Genomic DNA, 23,003 nt, shown 5'->3' with positions numbered 1-23,003 from the left:
GTAAATCTTAGTGTTTCAGGTACAGATGAAACTTCATTATGTCTTGTACTGCTTATTAAGGCACATTCAAAAGCAGATTAAGTTTGGTTTACCTTTATGCATATAATGCAATATTTCTTCAAATGAAACATCTATGTATCATCATTGAAAACAGAAAAAATATAGTCATGGTAATACAAAGAGTAAAAGATTTTTACAGTACCACAGAATCAACTGGATTGGAAAATACTTCTGAGATAATTGTGTCCAATCCTTGACCAAAAGTCAGCTTGTCAACTCGATCATGGCACTAAATGCCAATTTCGTTCCTTGAACACCTCCAGGGATGGTGATTGCACCACCTGTCTGGGCAGCCCATCCCAATGTTTAACAAGTGTTTCTTGTGAAGAAATTCCTCCTGGCGTCCAACCAGACCCTCCTCTGGTATAGCTTGAGTATCTTTGGTCCTCTCATCCTCTGGCTGGTTTCTTGTGAGAAGAGATCACTCTCGCTTGGTTACAGCCAACTTCAGGCAGTTGTAGAGAGTGACAGTGAGCCTGAGCCTTCTTTTCTCCAGGCTGAGCAATCCCAGCTCTCTCAGATGCTCCTCATGGGAATCACTCTCTGGACCCTTCACCCACTTCATTGCCCTTTTCATCACTCAATGTCTTTTTCAAAGTGAGGGGACCAGAAATGGATGCAGTGCTCAAGGTGAAGCTTCAGCATTGCCAAGTACACGGGGAGAATATCTTAGAATATTAATTCAGGAAAAAATAGTATGGTGTCATTTTGGTTCTTTCTGCTCCAGTTTAAGAAATTCTGTTGAATTTTGAGATTGAACTGTATTTCTTTCATCGTTCTTTCACAATTGAAAATATTCTTTCATGTTTCATCTACTCAGCTATATCAGTAAACTCCTTTGTAATTTATCAAATGTAGTATGTCTCTTCCTGATAGCAAAGCTGGAAGGCAAACTTTCTTTTTAAAATAAAATAATAAAAGTTATGCAGATAAACTAAATTAATTAGAGAATAATAAATGGCTTGCCAAGTAAAAAATCCTCCAAAATTCAATTTTGGTGAAGTCCAAGGTATAAATATAAAGGTATAAGAATTATTCTGCACAAATTTATAATATGCAAGTTGAACAGTCATCAACTGTAAGATCTATTTGTAGGAAGAGACATAACTGACAATGTAGTGAATTAAAGAAAAAAAACCAAAAAACCACAAAACCCAATTCTGTTGTAAACAGGATAATATTGTATCTCACTTCTGAAAATACATCAACCATAATGATGGAATTGAGGGGAGAAACAACTTGAGAATATCTGATGGTCCTTCTGCTTTGTATTCCTTACTGATACGAATCTTTATAGCACTTTTTCTGTCCATAGTGCTTGAGCAGATTTTATTGAGTCCAGAATTCTCCTGTAGTGAGAAAAGAGGAGCCTTGGGGCAAAAGACCTTGGCTTTATTGACCTATTGTGTAAAAGTAGCTGGGACAAAATGTCTCCCCTTGGCACATTCAACTTTCCACTTACAAATTTTTTGCTGATCTTGCTCTTGACATGTCCACCTTTTCTAACTTCTGACTTCTTTCATTTGTTTCCTTCTTTCCTCCAGATACTTTCTCATGCATTCTCACTCTTCTTTCATCTGCTTCCTCTTCAGACACTACTGACCCTACAAGGTACCAATTCTTGCTGCACCTGTATAAACAGTAAGTGGAAGCCAGCTCTTCTTTTCCCTCAAACTCTTCCCCCCAAAAAAAGTTAAGTAAATATTCAGGTTTAGGAACACTGCTCCTAGCAAGATGGATTTCTGATAAAGGATTAACTGCAGTATGCACAGAATATGACATATGGTCACCTCTAAATAAAGTGTTATATGATTTTTATGAAGTGTTCCTACCTTAGATATCTGATCACTTTCAAAAGTATAACCTTATTATAAACTTCATCAGATTCCATTATACTGCAGTTCTTCTTGACCAAAACCATCCAAACAGTCACAAGTGCTCAATAGAACTAGCAGGTGAAAAAAGGTCTGCTCTTATATCAAGAGACAAGAAGATGTGGTGGTGTGCTCCCCCACCCCCTTTCTGCTTGAGGAGAAATCACGCTGATCGTGATGGCTGCAGCTGCCTTCAGCTGGACTCTGGGGAGACAGGTACCAACACAGGAGCTGAGGGATAGTTGAGCAAGCACCACCCAAAATATGGCTGGTGTGCAAATGTAAGTATAAGTCAGTCATCTTGCTCCATAAACAGTGAACAGCCCAGCAGGCTGCATGCCAGCATCTCCTCTTGAATAGGGCTGTCTCTCTAGGTTGCTCCTTGAGATTTAGAAAATCCTTTTTTTTTTTTTTTTTTTCAGATACTCAGGAAGTGACATAGGAATAATCACACTGAAACATTAAAATCTTAACAAAGGGATATAAAATATTGATTGCACATACATAATCCTTTAGATATAAACCATTGACCAAATTGGCACTAGGTCTGTATTCAGATGCACTAAACTCTGGGAAGAAGTTTAGAACTCAGGGTAGTCCTTTCTCAACCTCATGGCTCAACAGGAGGATGTCCTGAACATTATTGTCTGACCTTGTCTTCTGGGCAGTAAACAATCAAGTGTACCTTGCCATTGAATCTTATTAAACCATTAACCAATTTGCCATTGAACTCTTGCCTTATACCTATAAAATATATGGTTGCTTCTCTCTAGGGAGTAAAGTACCACACTCTTTCCTTGACAGAAGGGAAAACTTAAAACTTCTCAAAATAAAGGCTGCAAAAATGATAATGATGTGTTGGAAGCAAACAGGGTGGAACTGAGCAGTTTCTTTTACACTGAAAGAAGGGGAAGAACAACTTGATTATAAATAGCACAAGTAATCTTGGTGTTGGACAGGGAAGCTTAATGTAGCAGGACTCCGCTATAACTGCCTAGCACCTATTGGATCCCGAAATGTATCTTTATTATAGAGCTAAAAGATAATGCATTAAATGATTGCTTTTGATTGTTATTAATGGGACTTATTCAACCATAACCCTGTTTCTCTGTTTTAGGATTATTTGCATAAATACATTTCTTTTTTGTCTATACACCTCTCAGTCTAGTAAGAGTTTTATTGATAGAGAGCATGTAGTCCTCTGCTTGTGAGAACTCATACAATGGCATTCCTTAGAAGATGAAGGATTGAACTAAACCAATATAAGAAGTAATGTGATTAGTTATAACACTGCAATGCTTTTTTTCCCGCTATTGATTGCAACCTTAAATTTCGAAGAATTATCTGTCAGCAGGAAAGGAAACAGTGACAATTTTGATCCTAAAAGAGCTGCTAGCAGGCAGAGGAAATGGGAAATGTAACCTACCCTTTTCAGGCCTTCCTTTTTTTTTTTTTTTTTTTTTTTTTTTTTTTTTTTTTTTTTTTTTCTCTTTCTTTCTAAAGTTATTTTCAGCAAGTTAAATGCCTGAGGAAATTGGAAAAGGAAAGGACCATTATTTGTGTCAGGGAGTTGCAAGAGCAGGTAAGACAGTCCCTGCACTGTCCCAAAGCACTTTAGTTGCATGAGAGCAGGGCAGTGACAGCAACAGGTCTCATCAAGAGTCCAGTGAGTATCAAATGAAGCAAGGTAATAAGCCATGCGCTACGTCAATCCAGGAAATCCAAAGAACAGCTTGGAAACAGGCCAGAGATGGGCCTACCCACAACAGAGTTCAATCCTCAGGTTGAGCAGAAAAGGGCTCATGGACACACTGTAATGGACAGTAAAGCTTGTTAGTCCCACATGGCCCTGAGAGCTTGTTAGGGAAAAAAAAAAAAAAAAAAAAAAAAAAAAACCCAATTATCAAAAATCAACATTCTTTCCATGCAGAAGTTGCCACTTCTATTGCAAATTACCTTAGCACAGTCATTATTGCCTCATTTTTCCTTACCCAATACCTTTTTTCCATGCAAAAGGAAGGAGGAAAGCAGAGGAGCTGGGAGCATGCACAAGGAACAAATGCACAGACCAGGTACTTCTTACCTTTTATCAGAGCATGGATCAGCTCTTTCAGTCTCTCCCTTTGCAGGATAAGAGGTTAACTTTCACAAAAAGGGACATATATAGGCAAAGTTTCTACGCCTTTTTTCTGAGTGGGGTTTTATGAAGGAAATATGAAGTTCAGAGAACCTAGTAGCAATGGTAATAAATGAGTAGACTTCAGAAAGTGCTCTCTTACAACCCAGCAGGTAATGAACCTCTTACCTTCTCTGGCTAATTCAGAACATAATGCTCATTAGGCTTGAAATAATTTGGAAAGTAAGTTTTTCATAGAGTTGCATTATAGCTCATTGACAATTTTGGAAAGATTAATTCATGCTTGAAAGGGAAGATTTTTTTTTTTTTTTTTTTTTTTTTTTTTTTTTTTTTTTTTTTTTTCAATAAAACCCATTCTCCTCCAAATAAATTAGACCTTTTTGGTCTCTGTCTTTACCTTGTCTATCTTGTCTTATGCTCAGCAAAACTAGAAATCAGGAACCATTTTTCTCTTTGTTGTCACTTTTCCAGCATAATTTCTTTTAGAAAGGCATAAGAAAAGTCCAGAAAGCTGAGAGTGCCATTCATTACATCTCTTTTTCAGTGGGACAGGTACCAGGCCTCAAAAAGAAGAATCTTCTGAAAGACTCTGTGCACCTACTCTTAGCTCTTATATTTAATAAATTGAATAATTTAAGACTATCAGCAGCCCCTCACCCCTTGTCTTCCTTACCAGGTGATTCATACAAACGTTTAATATAAGCATTAGTTGTGACCCAGATATCTGTAAATACCCTTTTATAAGAATCAACCATCTGCTTGTACTATCCAAATCAAGCTCTGAACTAATTACTTATCCTCTCTGCAAGATCTTTCATCTTATGCTCTTTCTTTATCATAAAACTGATAAATGAACTTGCTAAGTACTTTTGTCCATGTATTCACTGACTGAATTCCCTGGTCTGACCTCATAGCTGATCCTGATTTGAAAAACTAAGAGCAACTAGTCACAATGGCATCCCAGAAGCAGAAGATAGGCTGCGTATCATTTATCATGGTAAGCACTGAAAAGAAAAGAGAACCCCCAAAAATTCACTGTATTAACTATGAAAATGGATCTTGACTTTCTAGCTGTTTGCAGTAAGGCCATACATAGTATGATCTGCATTAATGTGATTTCATGAAAATTGAAAATAAAAAGGCATGCAGAAATATTCATTAATGTGAAAAAAGTACAGGAAGAACAAAATCATCTGTCTTGTTCTCTTTTTTTGGCAAGCAGTTACTGGCTTTGATCAATGCTGGGAAACAAAATGAGTAAAACCTATTACATTTTTATTCTCTATTTTGTTAAATTGATGAAAATACATATTTCATCTACTTTACATCTGGTACAATTATGTTTTTACAAGAGCTCCAGGAGTGCTGTCAGATGACAGAAGTACTTAGTCTTTGGCAATTTAGGACGTGAATATTTTGATAGCCTTTTTTTGTGGGACAGATTTTACAGCGCTTTTTTCTTTGCATATTTTATTTCCAATTTTTCTGGGTTGTAGATTCAAGACTGCAGTGCTTGAATCAACAGCTGAATTTAAGAGAGCCCTTCTACAGGCATACAGCTTGAAGTGAATGCCTGATCTCTATTCAAAAATAAAACCGAAAATATGTTGAAGAACTCCCATGCATGTTGTAGCAGTAAGCTGTTGTGAGGAGGTCTCTGTTTAGGAGGCAGCCAGAGGCCATATTTATGACAGCACTATGCCAGCAAGAGAAATGAGAGTCTGAGATAGACATTGTCTTCTTTGGATCATTAAGAATGACCTTCCCAGAGTACCACACTGCATTTCTGTAGCAGCTGGTTATCAGTCTATGATTCAATAAAATCTAAGCTGCAGCTACTGTTATTCAGATATTTAGATATGTTTACTAATAATTCTTAGTTTCTTAGAATTTGATTGTTTTTCTTTTCTGGAATTCCAACAGTTTTGAAAGAAAACTGTTTTTCCAAAAGGAAGAGATTAATCATTTTCAAAGAAAGTCTGCTTTTGTTAATTGAATAATAATGGTTGATCTTTGGTAATACCACTAAAGGGCCTAAAAGTGAAAACTATTTCTTGGGGAGAGGTGGAAAGTTAGCTTATTTTTAAAGATGTCCTAGTTAATTTAACAATCATTGTAGGAGGCTGCAGCTGAACAATAATTATATAAAATCTCCGTTGTAGAGGTTGATAGGGAGTAGGCATCTATAATGTTTAATGCACTTTTCCTACTGCATATTTTTCTCTGTAAGTACACAACACTAGCTTCATTTCCACTGTGTTGAATTACACTAATTTTTGGTTTTAATTAGTGCTCTTAACTAAAATTTTACTTCTAGTTGTCCAAGTATAATGAACTGAATTCAGGCCCATGAAATCAAACAAAGTGACATAATTCGAAGCACATTCTTCTTTGAACATGGCCAAATGTGAATTATCTTCCCAAACTCTTTGCTTTGAAGGCCCTTCTAGCATATATTTTATAGAACTAAAGACAACTGTTTAAGTAGAAGTTTCATTTAACCAATAAATAAATTCATGTTTTATTTGAGCAATAAATAAATCCAATTAATTGTTGGAGGTTACTAATTAAGTTGCAACATCTGAGCATCAAAATAAATTATTTGAAACAAGGAATATCTTAATGCCTGCAATTTTTATTTAAACTAATAAAAGCCATGTTTGCTCAAAATCATAAGGTCTTTCCACTCAAAAATAAAGATTTGAAAAAAATCAAAGCTTTTATTTGAAATCAATTTCATTGTTTCTTTTGATAGTTATAAGAAAAATGATTTCTAAATGTGATGTCCTATATCATGACTGTATGTTCTAAACTAGATATTAAAAAATGCATTAAAAAAAACCAAAAAACAACCAAACACGAGATAATGGCAAAACACTTAAGAATATTACATTCCATGGAAAAAATCAGGAATAAGTCTCTGTTTCTTTCCTACTTCCAAGTTAAAACTAGATTAAGGTGTTGGGTTTTTTTAAATTATCACCTTGGTTGCCTGGTGTTTAGATGCCTGTTTGAGATCCATTTAAGAGCTTTGATCTGAACCAGAATCCTTGGGAAAAAAATGTCTTCTGTTATGTTTTGAACTGACTGTTCTGGTTGTATACCCATTTCAAATTCTGTTTACAAAATAAACACAGCATAAATAATAAGTAATAGTCTAAACATTTTGTGTATAAAGCAAATCGTAGATCTAAACATAAGAAAGTTCACATGGTGTCTGATTTTTTCTTGAGTGAAAAACCTTTTCAATAAAAGAGAAAAAGAATAATTGCTTTAAGGAAGGAAGAATAAAAGGCTAAGCAAGGAACAAGTGTTCCTTATCCTCATTCTCATTAAGAGAAAATGCAAGCACAATGTTTTTCTAACTGATTTTCTCTGTCACAAAATCTTATTATGCTGCTTTCTTGGAAAATATATAGGTTCTTTTAGTATCAGAAACACTTCCAATAAATTCTCTTCTGCAAATTTTCTTTTTGGATAAATTCAGTATATTGAATGTTTTAAATTTTTCAGTGCACAATTTATATTTTTTTTAATAGCTCTGTTTTTCAATTAATTCCATCTCTTTCCTAAACCCTTTTGAATGTTATATTCACACTTCCTTTTGAAGTGTGAATACTTACACTGGTGACAGTGCCTCCATATTTATGTATGAAGTGTGTAGATTGTATAAACTTCTGTTTTAAGATTGTTCCAAGACTGCATTATTTTGCCAGCAACATGAACCTGAGCTGTCCTGACCAGACCATGTCACTGAGAAGCTGTGTTCCATTATTTATGAACACCTTCACCCTTACCTTTTCAAAGTTACATTTATGTTACTTATAGTGTAGATCTGGTCTATGTGCCTTGTTTCTAGATGGATGACTTCACCTGTAGCTATATTCAAATTAAGCTTTATATGTCATATTATCTATTCTGTCTTAATAAAATATTTATGCTGATGACTTTTCTGTGGACCTCAGAAGGAAGGCTGGAAGCATAGCTTGCTGTAACAGTGGTTACATTAATTTCATGATTAATCTTTAGAAAATTAAATTCAAGTGGTTAGAATTCCATGTTTTCCTTAAGAGATCCTGAGAAGAAGCAAAGGTTAACATAACCCTGCCAAGCTATAGGTTTTGGATATGGTAACAGACATCAGACTAACAGTTTGTGTGGGGTTTTTTTTATTTTTATTTTTTTTTTAATTTAGTATTTTTTTTTGTGTGTGTGTTTTTTTTTTTTTTTTTTTTTTTTTGGGGGGGGGGTGAAATCTCTAAATAACAATACAGTAATAAAGACAAGTAATTTTAGTAGGACAATTATCTAGGTCAAAACCCCCAAGAAATCCAGTAATTCCCTGATACTGGGCTAAAGTCAGTGTCCAGGTGTGCAGTGGCTTACACAGTCAGGAGGGTAAGGCAGGCTGGCAGCACCCGTTAGAGGAGTATTTGGAGGAGTCACTTGTATCAGTCAGACTCAGGGTATTCTTGAGTTCCTTGACTGCTCTCCTTTGCTACATTGCAGAAGCTCTGTCTGGACTTGGTTACACATCTGCATATCCCAAGAAACCATTTAGTAAAATTTAGCAATATGAGAGTCACTTCCTCCCTGAGTACTGCTACTACAGATGAAAATCAGGCTCCTCATTGACTGATATGGGAGGACATGAGGGTAAGGGAGAAAAGTAAAAGGTTTATGGCTTATTAGTTGTGATTAGTTTTGGTATTTCATCAAACAGTGAAACACTTTTCATGGGTGTGCTTTTCAGCTTCAATTTAACTGGTCTGGATGGAAGCCTTTTTAATATTTATGCTATGTAAACATTCAAAAAAAAAATATAAATGTTAGGCTATAACTCTTTTACCATAAAACTATTCAAATTTCCTGTAATTTCATATTTTTATATGTGTTACTGCTACATGTACAATTTATCTGGCAATATTCACTCCGCATGCTTAATTTTTTTGTCATCTTTGTTTTTTTAATCCATTCTTCCTTTTTGTGATAATAATTTGTTGAATTTAAATATCTAAGATGTTCCATACATTCTGTACTGTTAAAACCCTCTAAGTTTTTCCAGAAAAATATTTTTCCTGAATCACACATTATTAACCATTTCTGTTCATGTAAACCATAGATATCAGATATCTTTGAATTTTTTTATCCACACTACAATAATTTCTCTTCATATTTATATAGTGCTTTTTGCTGGTTTATGTAGATACCCTGGTAATCACTGATCACTACACTAGTTGAGAGGGTATGCTATTATTCTAGATATCATTTGAGAAGTCTTTAAAACCCAGTTGCTCTTATCTGTTCTTTAAAGTGCCACAGTTGCTTATACTAAACATCATTATTTTATCCTCTGATGACATGATTCTACCATTTTAGATTAAGCTTCAGTAACTATTTAACAATAGCTAATAAACTCGGATGCAAATTGTGTTTAATAGAAAGAAATAAAACTGAGATCTTGGAATGTTAATTCAATTTATAAGAAACCATATAATCAGTAAGAATTGTTTACCTGGCAATATTCTTTTACATATTAAGAATCTCATTATCTGGTTTATTACTCAGCAGACTTTTTGCTGCACAGATAAAATCTGGAAAGATTATTTCTTCTGGCTAAGAAATAATTATTTGTAATAGATATCTATATGTGGTCAATGCAATTTATTTTAATATAACTTACAGGCACTTTGGCTTTTTTTTTTTTTTCCAGCAAGTTCTGTTTCAAAGAGAAGAGATGAAAATATTAGTCTCTTAGTCTTTCTTACATTTAAGAGACTAGATTTGTGTCTTTACTGTTTCATGACTATTACTTGTAGAAGAGCTGTGAAGGTCACCTATCTTAAGAAATCACCTTGGAATTAGTTCGACCTTAACAGAAGCAATTTTTTAAATAACATCGACTGAAATTTTTTACATACTTGGTTTCATCTCATTATGTTTAGCTGTTGGGCCCTGAAAAAATGAGATAATTATCACTGTGGATCAGTCTTCTATCGTGCACATTTGATTTTGGTTATATGGCAATATTTTACTTCAATTATTTATTTTTATTAGAAATAACTTGACAGCCACTCCATTAAGAAAACTCTTCATCAGTCTTTACTGTTACTTTCACTTACCTGTGGCCCCTGCTCTTTAGCATGTCATTTAGGTTCAGCTTAACACTATTAATTAATTCATAAATAAATGTACAGAAAATAGATTAGAATTGACAGCAGAAGTGTTAGTTAAGTTATATTAAAATAGCATCTAGAACCTTGGAGATCATCCATAATTTAGAAATCAAAAAGAGTAGGACAGTAGCTGTTGAGCCAGACACTTTTTATGGGCTCTGGCATTTGATAAATTCAAATGATTTTCAAGTTTTGTAGCTCTTGTAGATTTTTCAGATAGGTACTACAGAACATATATTCTTCCCTCAGTAATTGTCTATAAACTTGGACTTCCTGACTTGAGCCCAAAAAGATGGCAGATCTGATTTGCCTGAAGTTTCATAATTAAATGTCTTCTTTCTCTGAAGACTGATCGTGACTTGATATCAATATTAGATTATTATGATGGTAAACATGAGGTTTATCTTTAAACACCTCTGAGATCCATAGTATCAATATACAATATTGACTCTTCCTGAAGTTTACCCTCATACTGATCTCACCCTACACACCTTAGAAATGACAAATGACATTCCTGTAGCATTATTCAAACTTTCATGTGCCAGTTATGGGAGGAAATAATATGACTGTGTATACAGTACCTAACTCTAGACACACTTAAGAAATTTGGAATTACTGAAATTTTTTTATGTTTAGCACTTTAGATAGTGTAAATTTACTTGTTGATAGTGAACTGTTCATAGGCTCTTAAATAATACATGAAGCAGCAGTTTTTTAAAATATAAGTGATTACCTACAGGCAGCTATGTTTTTTAGATTAATAATATTAACTGTATTTAAATTATGATTAATCAAAAGAAGCTTTTTTTTTCAAAAATGCAACAAACCAAGAATTTTTAAACATAAGGTCTCTGCAAGAATTATTCCTCAAAGATAAAAATGAATGATAACTTGGACATCGTTCCAAGATGACCTTGGTATTCCCTTGTAGCATTGCTTTAGGCAGTATTTTCATTTTAATGACATTTTCCTAAAAATTAGATATTCCAGAAACATTTTTGATCTTCATTGAAATTTCATTGTTAATATCTTATTTTGAAAATACACTAAAATATTTAATATTTGGAATGTTAAAATAAATCAATGTTGTTATTGATAACATTTATCTTGGCCTTCTATTTTATCTCTACATAAAAAGCCATTATAAACTTCTTACAAATTCAATTTTGCAGTCATTATTCAGCATATCAAATATAAAATCCAGGAGGCTGTGTTTGAGGAAAATTATAAAACTATGAAATTTTCCAGAAGGCAACTAAACACAAATTAGATTGTTTGTTCACAATGAGCATTTGGCTGTAAAGGCTATTACTGATGTTTGGGAAAAGCCTGATTAAACAGTTCTTAAAAGTATGGACTCAATTGTCTATTCTTGGACAAGGTGGTACTTTTTAATTTCAAAACCAAGTAGATTAGTTCCATGAAGACATATTTACATATGGAAGGAAGGAACTGATATTGTAACTCTTCTGCTGTTGACACAAATAATGAATTTATAGAATCATAGAAAGTCTTGAGTAGAAGGGACCTTGTAATCTTCTGGTTGCTACCAACCTCACTAGACCAGATTGCTCATCCAACCTGACTGCAAAGATTTCCAGGAATGTGACAGCTTCTACAACTTCTCTGGACAAAATACTCTAGTGCCACACTACACTCCGAATAAACAAATTTTTTTATAACATCTAATCTATTTCTATAAAATATGTGTGGTAAATGACACCAACTAAAATATTTTTAATTTTAAAGTTTAGAGTAAAATCATGGAGACTAGAACTGTGTCCAAAAATGTAACCTATATGAAATGAATCATTAAAACTGAATAATTAAAAATCATTGCGAAGAGATGAGGACATTATTTCAGAGGGGCTCTAATTCTTCATCTTTGTGTTCAGTTCTCAGGACATGCATTTATCTTCCTTAATTTTATGACAGGCATAGGAAAGCAGTTTGAAAATATAAAAAGTGCTTCTAATCTGACTGCATCTATACAAGTTATGCACCCTTATTTTATCAGGTAAAGAATGTTCTATTTTAACAAATAGATTTTAGAAATATCCATTTTAAAAGCAGGGGTGTTTCTCAGTATGTTGAGGTAAGTTAAATATAACAAACAAAATTTATGGCAGCAAATCACCAAGTCTTGGAATTTTATTAAGCAGAATTTTCAGAATCTTCTGTTTATTATCATACTCAGATGCAGTGAAGAATTCTGAATTTTTTTTTTTCACTGAATAGTTTATCAAAATTTTAAAAACACAGTAAGTTTTTAGATTATTTTGAATTCAAAACTGGAAATTAACGAGTGCAGAAGTAGCAATGACTACCATGTATAAAATTGCCCAAAACATCCTGCCAGTACATTTCTGTTTCAAGAAATTTTGAAATTCAGTTTGTGAACAACACTTTTTTTGTGCTAATAGTTTAATTTTAGTTTGCCTGCCACTTTTGAGCACAAGGAATATATGGATGTCTCCCTTTGTATAGAAAATAGCATTTAATTCTACAATCAAAACAACTCATAGTTAACTGATGAACTTGTATAAACAGAAAGAATTGTCACTGGATTGGGCCTTAATTACATGAAGACTATTTTCTCCTTAACATGAGTAAAGTATTTTTTCCCCAATGCTGATTCCTATCCAGTTTAAAAGATATAAACTTGAAAATGTAATACTTGTGTTTATTCCAGGTAAGAAAGACATCAGATGTATCAGGATATTTTGATGGGGAATACATTTAGGACATGTGTCACCTGAACAAAAACCTCTCTTGAACTCACATCTCACAACATGTCAACATGTAATTTGCATTGTTAGTCTCTTCCCCACTATTTCCAAATTCAATGGCAAAATTCCCCAACATATTTCTCCCACATAATCAAATATGCCTTACAGCTCAGATCTTTGATTACTTGTATCTTACCCATATTGTTAAACTCAACTCCTTAGCTTCCCTCTGTCTTGCATACTGCTTATAATTTTTGTTTTGATTTTTTTTTTTTTTTTCTTTTTTTTTTTTTTTTCTTTTTTTTTTCTTTTTCCTGCAGGCTTCTAATCACAATCTGGAACCTCTTATTCCCAGGGTGGGGTTTTTTTTTTTTTTTTTTTTTTTTGCTTATTTGGTTTCGGGTTTTGGTTTTGAGTTTTTTTGTGGGTTTGTTTGTTTGTTGGTTGGTTTTTTTTTAGTTATGTTGTTGTTTGGGGTTTTTGTTTGTCCATTTGTTTGCTGTTTTCTTAAATTCTATACTAGTGGCCTTCTGTCTTTGCAGTTTCCCAATTTGCTTCTCTAATACCCCAGTATCTTTTACTTCACTCCTAATTCTTGACTATTCTTAGTGCATTATGAAATAACTGGTTACATTTCTAAAAACTTTTGTGTGTCTTTTGTCTAATTTCCAGAATTTCTTCCCCATTCATCTGTTCTCTGTTTTTATCAGATTCTGGCAGGGTTTCAGGTGTCTAAACATATCCTTTTAGAAATTCTGGAGCATCTGACATATCTGCATGAGACTGGCAGATACAATGGAGGACTTACAGGAGACATGCCCTTCTGAAATGATAGATGAACATCAAGTGCATCTGAGTAGCACCACTTCATAGCAGCACTAGACTCTTCAGACATCTGTATCAGTCCTTCTGTGTTCTAATCAAGGCTTTTCTTTCTGCGGTCTTGCATTGCTTCCTGATTACAAGCAAAGAAAAATATATAGACTGTTTCTGTGTTTTATTTCAATCTCTATGGACCAAGACCAATTGTACAGGAAACTTCAAGGCTATCCTTCCAGCTTTGGGCTGATGTGAACTCAGTCATTGTAAAAGAAGTCCCTTTTGATTTAGTGGCTTTCTTTGCTAAGCTCTGAAAAGTATCTGCTGAGCATGAAAGGTTTTTGAATTCACAGATATTTTCACAGGGATGGGAAGACACATGTTTCTCACAGGAATATGTGGGTATGTTTGAGAAATGTCCCAAATTCCAGGTCCCTGCTGCAAAAAAAAAATTATAGCTGTGGTCAGAAAAGGTTTTCAGAGTTTATTTTACACATGCATGTACCCACCTATACATTTCCTTGGCTTTCTTCTCTTATAGCATTTAAATATTTATATTTTATAATAAATCTGTTTGAGATACATAAAAACTTCTCCCTAACATCTAAACTTAGCTGTCAGCTAATGGTAACAAAATCTCTAATGTAAAATGCCTGAAATATTTATAAGAGATAATATTATTGAACTATCCATTAAAAAAAACTTTTCAATTTGATCTGAAAATGACAAATGTGAAATAGCCATTTTTAAAGGTTCATAGAGAAAAATTTAGGTTTCTTTTCTTTTTACCTTTCATGTGTGTTTTCTAATAAAATTTATTTTGTGTTTCTGATAGATGACTCTTTTATTAATATTCTAGCAGAACAGATCTGTTTAAACAAAATACAGTCTGAGGAGGGTTTTTGTTTAAGTGGATTTTTTTTAAATTGATGTTGTTTGGTGCTTTGGTTGGGGGGCTTTCTCTTCATTCTACTATTTCCTTTGCAGAGATTTTTTAGAAGAAAATGGTAAGTTACATATTGGGTTTTGTTAAAGATTTTGAAATGAATAATCTATTGATTATAATGAGCAATGGCTGAATCACTGTTGAAATTGTTTTCTTTATCCCATTACATTGCATATTTATGTTTATTATTAGAAATACTCCAGGCTTTTCATTCCAAGAATGGCTTTGTCATTCACTTGATTTTGATAACTTCTCGGAAGATTGAAAATTATATAATTGACACTAAAGGTAGTCTCATACTTGACCAAAATGACCCCTTTTCTATTTTTCATACATTTTTACTTGGATTGGTTGCTGTTATTCCATGTATATTGAAATTATGTAACTGTATAGGAAGTTGCATATTATATTCAATTGAAAGATGTCTGTAGAAAATAATGGTTGTGCCACACAAATCCCTGTCTGCATAACTTGCATCACTGTTTCCAAGGCCCTGTCTGCCATCTGAATCCAATTCTTCCAGTCCTAAGTATACTGAAAAAACCAAGGACATTCCTTCATGGGATGCATACATTTAGCACTGTGACAAGATGACAGCTGACAATCTAAAGCAGAACAGTCATATTTCTATACTTGTACTTCTGGGAATTCAGTATATCTTATACTGTGAACAGTCATTTCAGAGTAACTATATGGGTAAAATTAAGACATCCCTCTCTGCATGAATACATCTGGACAGGTGATCAGTGAAGAATAAAACCCACTCAGCTTCCAGAACAGGAAGTTTCTTAGAAGATATGTCAATCTCCAGTCTCTTGGTCCTGTTTCTCAAACCCAAAACCCTTTACAAAAATAAACTTTGAAATAAAATTTCATAGCTCTGCTGGTTACCAATCCTCACAACTTCAGTAAAGATAATAGTTTTGTAACACATTGTCATAGTCCTCAACAAGTCCCAAACTCATTAATCTCTTTGTGTTCCACAGTTTATGAACAATTTCTCTTTCCCCCTAAAGAGATAACCACTTATCAAGTCTTCATATCCTTCTCTCTCAATCTGTCTCTTGCATTCTCCTCCAGTCCTTTTTCTTCCAGTCATAGATATGTCAAGCATATTTTGTTTCAGAGATGATGACCTAAAGAATACACACTTGGTACCTTAGCCTCAAAATCTGAATCTATTTTAGACCTGAAGAAAAAAATAGGATTCCTGAAAAGTTGGCTGATTTTTCCAATTATATTTTCTGGTTCAAATAAGGTATTACCCCTGCCCTAATACCTTGTCCTGGCTTTTTTGCTCGTCCAGACTTTCTCTAAAATAATAATAGGAAGTAGTGATCAGAGACAGATTGTTACGATAGAGATATAGTTGAAAGATAGATAGATAGATAGATAGATAGATAGATAGATAGATAGATAGATAGATAGATGCACTCTGAAGCTGCTAGAAGCTTTGTCTGTGTGTGACAGAGCCTATGCCAGCTGGCTGCAAGAAGGACCTGCCACTGGCCAAAGCCAAGCCCATCAGTGAGAGTGGAAGCACCTCTGGGGTAACTTATTTAAGAATGAATTAAAAACCTACACAATGGCATCCAGAGAGAGAGTGTGAAAATGTAAGAAAAGCTACACTGCAGACACTAAAGTCAGTGTAGAAGGAGGGGGAGATGCGCTCCAGGGGCTGGAGCAGATTCCCCTGCAGCCCATGGTGAAGACCATGATGAGGCAGTTGTGCCCCTGCAGTCCATGGGGGTCCATGAGGGTCCATGGTGGTGCAATGGATGTCAGAAGGAGGCTGTAACCCCATGGGAAGCCTGGCCCCATGGAGAGAGGAGCCCACACGGGAGCAGGTTTGCTGTTAGGACTTATGACCTTATGTGGGACCCACTTTGGAGCAGCCTGTCCTCGAAGGACTGCACCTCATGGAAGGGACTATGCTGGAAGAGTTCATGAAGAATTGAGGCCGGTGAGGAGGACCCATGCTGGAGGAGTTTGTGGAGGACAGTCTCCCTTGGGAGAGACCCCACACTGGAGCAGGGGAAGAGTATGAGGAGTCCTCCCCTTGCAGAAGTAGCAGCAGAGACAACATGTGATGAATACACCATTGCAAGGTGATGGAGGTAGGTAATTCATGAAATTAAGCCTGGGAAGAGGAGAGGGGAGGGAGGGGGGAATATGTTTTAAGATCTAATATTTAATTCTCATTATCCTACTCTGATTTTGTTGATAATAAATTATGCTAATTTTGCCAAGTTAAATCTATTTTGCCTATGATGACAATTGTTAAATGATCTCTCCCTGTCTTTATATCAACCCATGAGCTCATAATTATATTTTCTCTCTCCGGCCCAGCTGAAGAGAGGAGTGGTAAAGCAACTTCGGTGGGCACCTGGCATCCAGCCAGGGTTATTCCATCACAGAGTGGCAGGAAGACTGCCAGGAGATGTATTTATCATGAAACATTTCAGTAAACTCAGAATTCTCATCACAGTTTTAAAATAATAAACATGGATATGACACAGTTTCAGGGAGTATTTTTGTTGAGTTTTTGGTTCTTCTTTCAAACTCTTATTTCTCATTCATGTGCTAGATCAAATGTTCTTATAGGCTTGTGAACCTTAGAAAAACTGGCATAATTTTTGGGGATTACAAAATTTCACAGGTTTGTTTTCTTATCTGTGTTATATATTTACCTAATTTCAACTTTAATAAAGAGACCATTTGCTGTAATTTTGCTTGCAATCCTTGCATCAGTATATATGGAACAGATTTTAGGCTGTATTTTACTTTGGATAAGAGATCCTATGTGTCAGAGTTTTGTCTGGGTTAGCAAAGACCTCCAGAGCTTCAAGGAATTTTTAAATAACTTGTGAAAAACCTCAGCCTTAGAACCAGCTTATTTTGAAAGACATAATTCTCTCAAATTTACTAATGAAAGTGGTGGATATCAATTGATACTTGCTGGGTATAAGACTTTGCAAGTACAAAATATACCAGGTAATATCCTACTCCTTATTATTAGCACATATTCAAACTTCTAACTGGGTAAAAAGAAGGTAGCTTGCCTAGCTTTGTGTGAAGTAAATAAAATATCAGCTGTCTAGTGCTGAGTTCTGTCTGGACTGTTACGTCTGCTTTCTCAGGTTGTAAAAGAGAAGAAGGGGAAAAAATGGTAATAGGAGTGCTAGGTTATAATATCTTTGGGTTTACTAATGGTCTTTTTATGGAAGGGAAAATGAAAAAGATGATGACTACTTGGGATTAGTGTTCTTCAACTATAGAGATCTCTTAAAATCCTTTATGTAGATCCATTTCCCATATAGTCAGATGTAAAAGCATCTGTTCAATCATGTAATAAAAGCTTTCAGGACACTGAATATCTTCCCAAGCCTCTTAAGATATAGAAAGTGTAGGATTGGGTTACAGAAAAAAATGTTACTGACTTCAAAATAATTGGAATAATTATTTTGAATTTATTTGAATAATTATTTTGTGGGTCAATATTGAAACTGGAATTGTTATTCTTTGCAAAAATATACCTTTCTCACACTGAAGCTTGTTAGAGCCTAAGAGGCCAAAACTATGTCACTGTAGCAGCATCAAACAAATAAACACAAAAAAAAATTCCAAAAATAAGTAAGAAGGAGAGCTTGTTAACATAAAAATCAGGTCATAAATAATTTAAACTGAATCCATGTTTTGTACAGGCAATTGCTAAGCTTAGCATGGATCTGTGGCTGTTTACCCTGTTTTACTTATATAATAAAATATTATTTTAGCAGTTAGCATATTAACGTCATGCAGACTTCCATTTGTAATGTTGAATTTACATATTCAAAGATGGTTTGGTGTGAACTCAAGAAATTTAAGTATGAAGTAGGACAGACTTACTACAGGAAGAATATAAAAATGAAAGAAAGAGAGAAATAATAAATTTCCCTAATATCATTAGCAAAAGGCTTTAAATTGTGATGAAAGAAGTTTTGTGCCTTCTAATGAAGCCATGAAAAAGATTTAGCAGGTGTGATAGATTAGAAAAACGGTTCCTGCTCCTATTTCCAGCTTAAAAAAAAAATAAAATAAATCTGATCTGATTTTCAAAATTAGAATTGTAGACCTATGTAAAATTAATCCTTGTGCTTTGAAGATGCTCTCCTTGAAAAATCAATCAGGTTTCCTAGCCTCTTTCTCTTCAGGACAAATTCTCTTGGGATTGTGCCAAAAGGTTCCTGAATATCTGTTCTCCTGAAGTCTAGTAATTCTGCTTTGTCTCTTGCTTATATCTCTCAGGACCTTAAACTCTAGTCCCATGGTTGTGGTAGCCAAGCCTGCCCCTGACTTTATTCAGTGCTTTTCCATTTTTTGTGAGCAGCAGGTCCAAAAGAGCACTTTCTCTAATCAAATATTAGAATATTATCTCTGTGTCAAATATTGCCTTCAGCATATTCTGGAATTCTCACAGATTGAAACCCTTACAGCAGATATTAGGAAGTTTTAAGCCTATCAAGAGTACCAGGGCCTGCTATAGTAAGCGTTTCTCCAACCAGCTAAAGTGGGCTTCATCCATTTCCTCTGGATCCAGTGGTCTTAGTAGAGATCTGTTACATCACCTGTGCTAGTCTGTCTTCTGATCCTTCTCTCCTACTCACTAGTTTTCTACTGCTTTCTCTCTGTCTCCAAGGCAGCATTGTATGTCTGAACCACCCCTTGACTCCACTCCTCCTCCTAGACTTCCCATCTTTATCCATCCACTGCAACACTCACTATAGAGAGATATTCCATCTTCATAATCCAAGTGACATGATAACTATGCAACTTTGCTTAGATTACTTATTCATACTGCTTCTTCTCTATACTACTTTCATTTTTATACAGGTATTTATTTGACTTGGGCTCCAAGTCATATCTTGTGTCTCTCCAGGTGGAAGAACATCCCCTGCAATGTTACTGCTGAGATAGATTCATTTTGCCACTTGTGCCCTAACTTCTCTTCAGTTTAGGAAAACATTACACGACATATATAGTTTAAAGTACTTGTCACTACATTAGCAAGTTTATTGGCAAAGACACTCCTGCCTCACTGCCAGATATCCCATCCCTACACAGTAGTGATCATTGCTCACAGAGCAATGAGATCATAGAAGCCAAAGAATTGCATCCAATATCAGCCCAATGTTGCCTTACTGAAGGAATGACCTTCTGCTGGAGCCTTTCCCCCCTTACTGGAAAGGCAGTCATCACCTGTCTGCCTTACCTTTCACTGCATCTCTTGGGCTCTGAAGAACCCTTGGTGCACCTTGGGCTACCCTTATACCACTCTGGAAAAAGAAGCAGGGTGTGTTAGTTCAAGGGCTAGGTAAGCTTTGACTTTTCATTTGCAACATCTCAGATCTGAGGTACTGGTGAGCAAGAAATAGCCTCAATAGGTCATGTTGACAAATAGTTGCTTTCATCCCCTTAGGAAGGGGTCTCTTATAACTACCACATGCCTTTTTAAACCTGTTTGGCTCAGCTGGCACTGAAAGAGCTCTCAGTGGGTCTGGTTCATCCTTAACCAACACCCAGAGCACTAGAAGTATGCTCAAGTTGCAGATTTGCAGGTAGAGAAGGAGGTGTTCCTGCCAGAAGTCACAGCCTATTCTGTCTGAAGCCTTTCCCCTTCACCTGTTTGAACCCAATTACCAGCTGCTGCTACTCTCTCCTTGCCTTGTATAGATCAGGCTCTTGCCTCTGCAGCTTTCCTGAAAATAGTGTTTCAATACTTTCTTCAAACTTCCTGATGCTGTGCAGTCTCTCAGCTCTCCTTGCTGCTCTTTCATCCAGTAGCTCAGTGCCTTGGTCAGAGCACACCTCTCACAGAAGAGGCCCCAGACCATATTTGCAGCATGAAATCCAAGCAGTGGCCAGTCTTCTCTGTGTCAGAGCAATCAGCATCAGTCAGCACTGGGACTTGTGCATTGTGGCACACTAAGACCATCACTGCACTGTCTCCACTGGTCCTGCACAGTCCTGAGCAGCAGTGGCAGACCGCTGTGTGCATCTCCTCCCTGACTGCAGTCACAGTAGGTGTGTCTATCCACTATCCCTCAGCTCTAGTGTTTCAGTCTATGGTTCCCAGCAGCAGCCTGCACATGAGGCAAAGCCCAGGAGAACTGGCAGCAGAGCCTGCAGTTTCTATCCAAACTGAGAGCAGCAACCACAAGCAGCAGCCCCAGCAGCCTCTAAGGCACTCTGCCCAGCCCTGCCAGCTGACCAGCACCTTGTCACCGTGCTCCCACAGCTACACTGCACACAGCATGACCCATTCCCCATTCCCATGGCCCTTTCCTGCCACGCTGCTTCTTTGCCAGCTCCCCACTGCCCTTGCCTCCACTCATGGCTGCTGCTCTAAGTGCTGCCCTCACAGCAGCTTCTTCCAACACGGCTGACCTGAATGTTTCAGTCTGAAGAGCTTCCGAAGGGCAGGATTTAGTCTAAGGAACAGCTGTGATATGACAAATAACAAAACAATTATTTATCAGGCTGTAACACTGAGAGGTGTCAAGTTGACAGGAAATGTGAAAGGTTCTAGGTAGGGTTTTCAAGATTACTGAATAGTAAATTTCAATTCAGCGTTTAAATAGCCATGAAAGCAATTTTTCAGTTTATTCTTTTACAATAAAAATATTCATTCTATGGTATTTATTATTATAAATTAAGATGAAATGTTTTTCCTGCAGACAGTTTAAAACTTTTAAATGTTTCTGTTATTAAATCAATCCAAATATTACTGCAAACATAAATTTTAAACATTGTGGATTTTTGAGAGCAGCTTCTCATTCTGAATGTGTATGCCTGTTCTTTTTCCCTAAACATGAGAACAATGTAATCTCTGTACATTTTTATGCATGCTGGAGAAGTTCTTCCTCTACTTTTTGAACTCACTGGAGAAACTCAACACTTTTCAAGAGTGCCAAGATCTTGGAAATAACTCTTTAACGTTTTGTTAAATTGGAAAGCTGAGTAAAGGAAAAATCACAGCTTGAGGACATGATGTTAACACATGAAAAAGGATCCACAAAAATTAACAGCATGTGCTTTTACAAAGACTTAACCTCGGGAAAAGCTTCAGTCATAACTGAGGCCCTTCCGTGACACCAAAATCAGTAACTATGTGACATAAATCTAGAGAGAACTAGAAACTGTTAGGCCTAGGGTGGCAACTAGTCTGTCCCCTCTGAATGAATGGTCCTGAACATCACATATTTTATGCAGCTTAAAAATCCTTATGTGAGCATAGTTTGAGAAAGTTATAATTTTTCCTTTATCATTTGGAACAGCCAGCAGTGAAGACATTTGCAACACCTGCTAATGGATAGGCCACTTAAACATTTAAATAAATACAACTTATCAAGACAGGAGAATTAAAACAAATGTTATCATACTGGTTTCATTTACCCAGCATATACTGGCATATTTATTGAAAAGGCCATATACCTGGAGTAGAAGGATTTTGTCATCAATATAGTGCTGCTTACTGGAAAAATTTGTCATATTTTTCAGATCAAGACTGTATTTTATGCATTCCAAATTATTCCATTTGTCTTATTTCATTAGAAATTATGAAAAGCAAAGACAAAAAATAAATGTGAAGAGTGAAGTTATGCTAGTGGAAGATAAAGCAAGTTATCATTTAAAAAGCTACAGCTCACCTGCAGACTGTTTGATTGAATGGTGGAAATCATGTAAACATGCAAAGGCTTTTTGGTTTTGGGTTTTTTTTTTTTTTTAAATTGTTCCACTGCTATCTCTCCTGATTCCAGACATACTTTTCTCTAATTCCCCTACCTCTTTTAGTCTCTCTAGTGAAAAAATCAGTTCTCTCTCAGCTGGCTTTTTGCTTGATTCCTCCCTTGCCTAGACTGTACAATTAAATTGCAGAATAAATGTTAACTGGTTAACCAGCTTACCTCCTCCTGGCAGGCTACTGCTGTCCTCCCCCTGAACCTCGGCCTCTGGCTCACCCTCATTTTCAGGCTGTCTCTCACAGTGCTCTTGACTAACTCAAGCCCTCAGCAATTCTCCTGACAAATGAATGTGCTTTTTAAAGATGGTTCTGTTTCCACCACCAAAGGGCTTGTTATATTCCTCCTACCTGAACACAGATCTCCCACAATACCACAGGCAAATGCATGGGAAAATATGGCTCATGTCCTGCATAATCAGCAATCAAATAATCCCCCTAGGACAGTGTAAAGAGACAGATATCCTGTAGAACTGCTCCTT

This window comes from Zosterops lateralis, assembly GCF_965231275.1.
Source record: "Zosterops lateralis genome assembly, chromosome: 1".
NCBI classification, from domain to species: Eukaryota; Metazoa; Chordata; class Aves; order Passeriformes; family Zosteropidae; genus Zosterops; species Zosterops lateralis.
Note: the sequence above shows the minus strand (reverse complement) of the source record.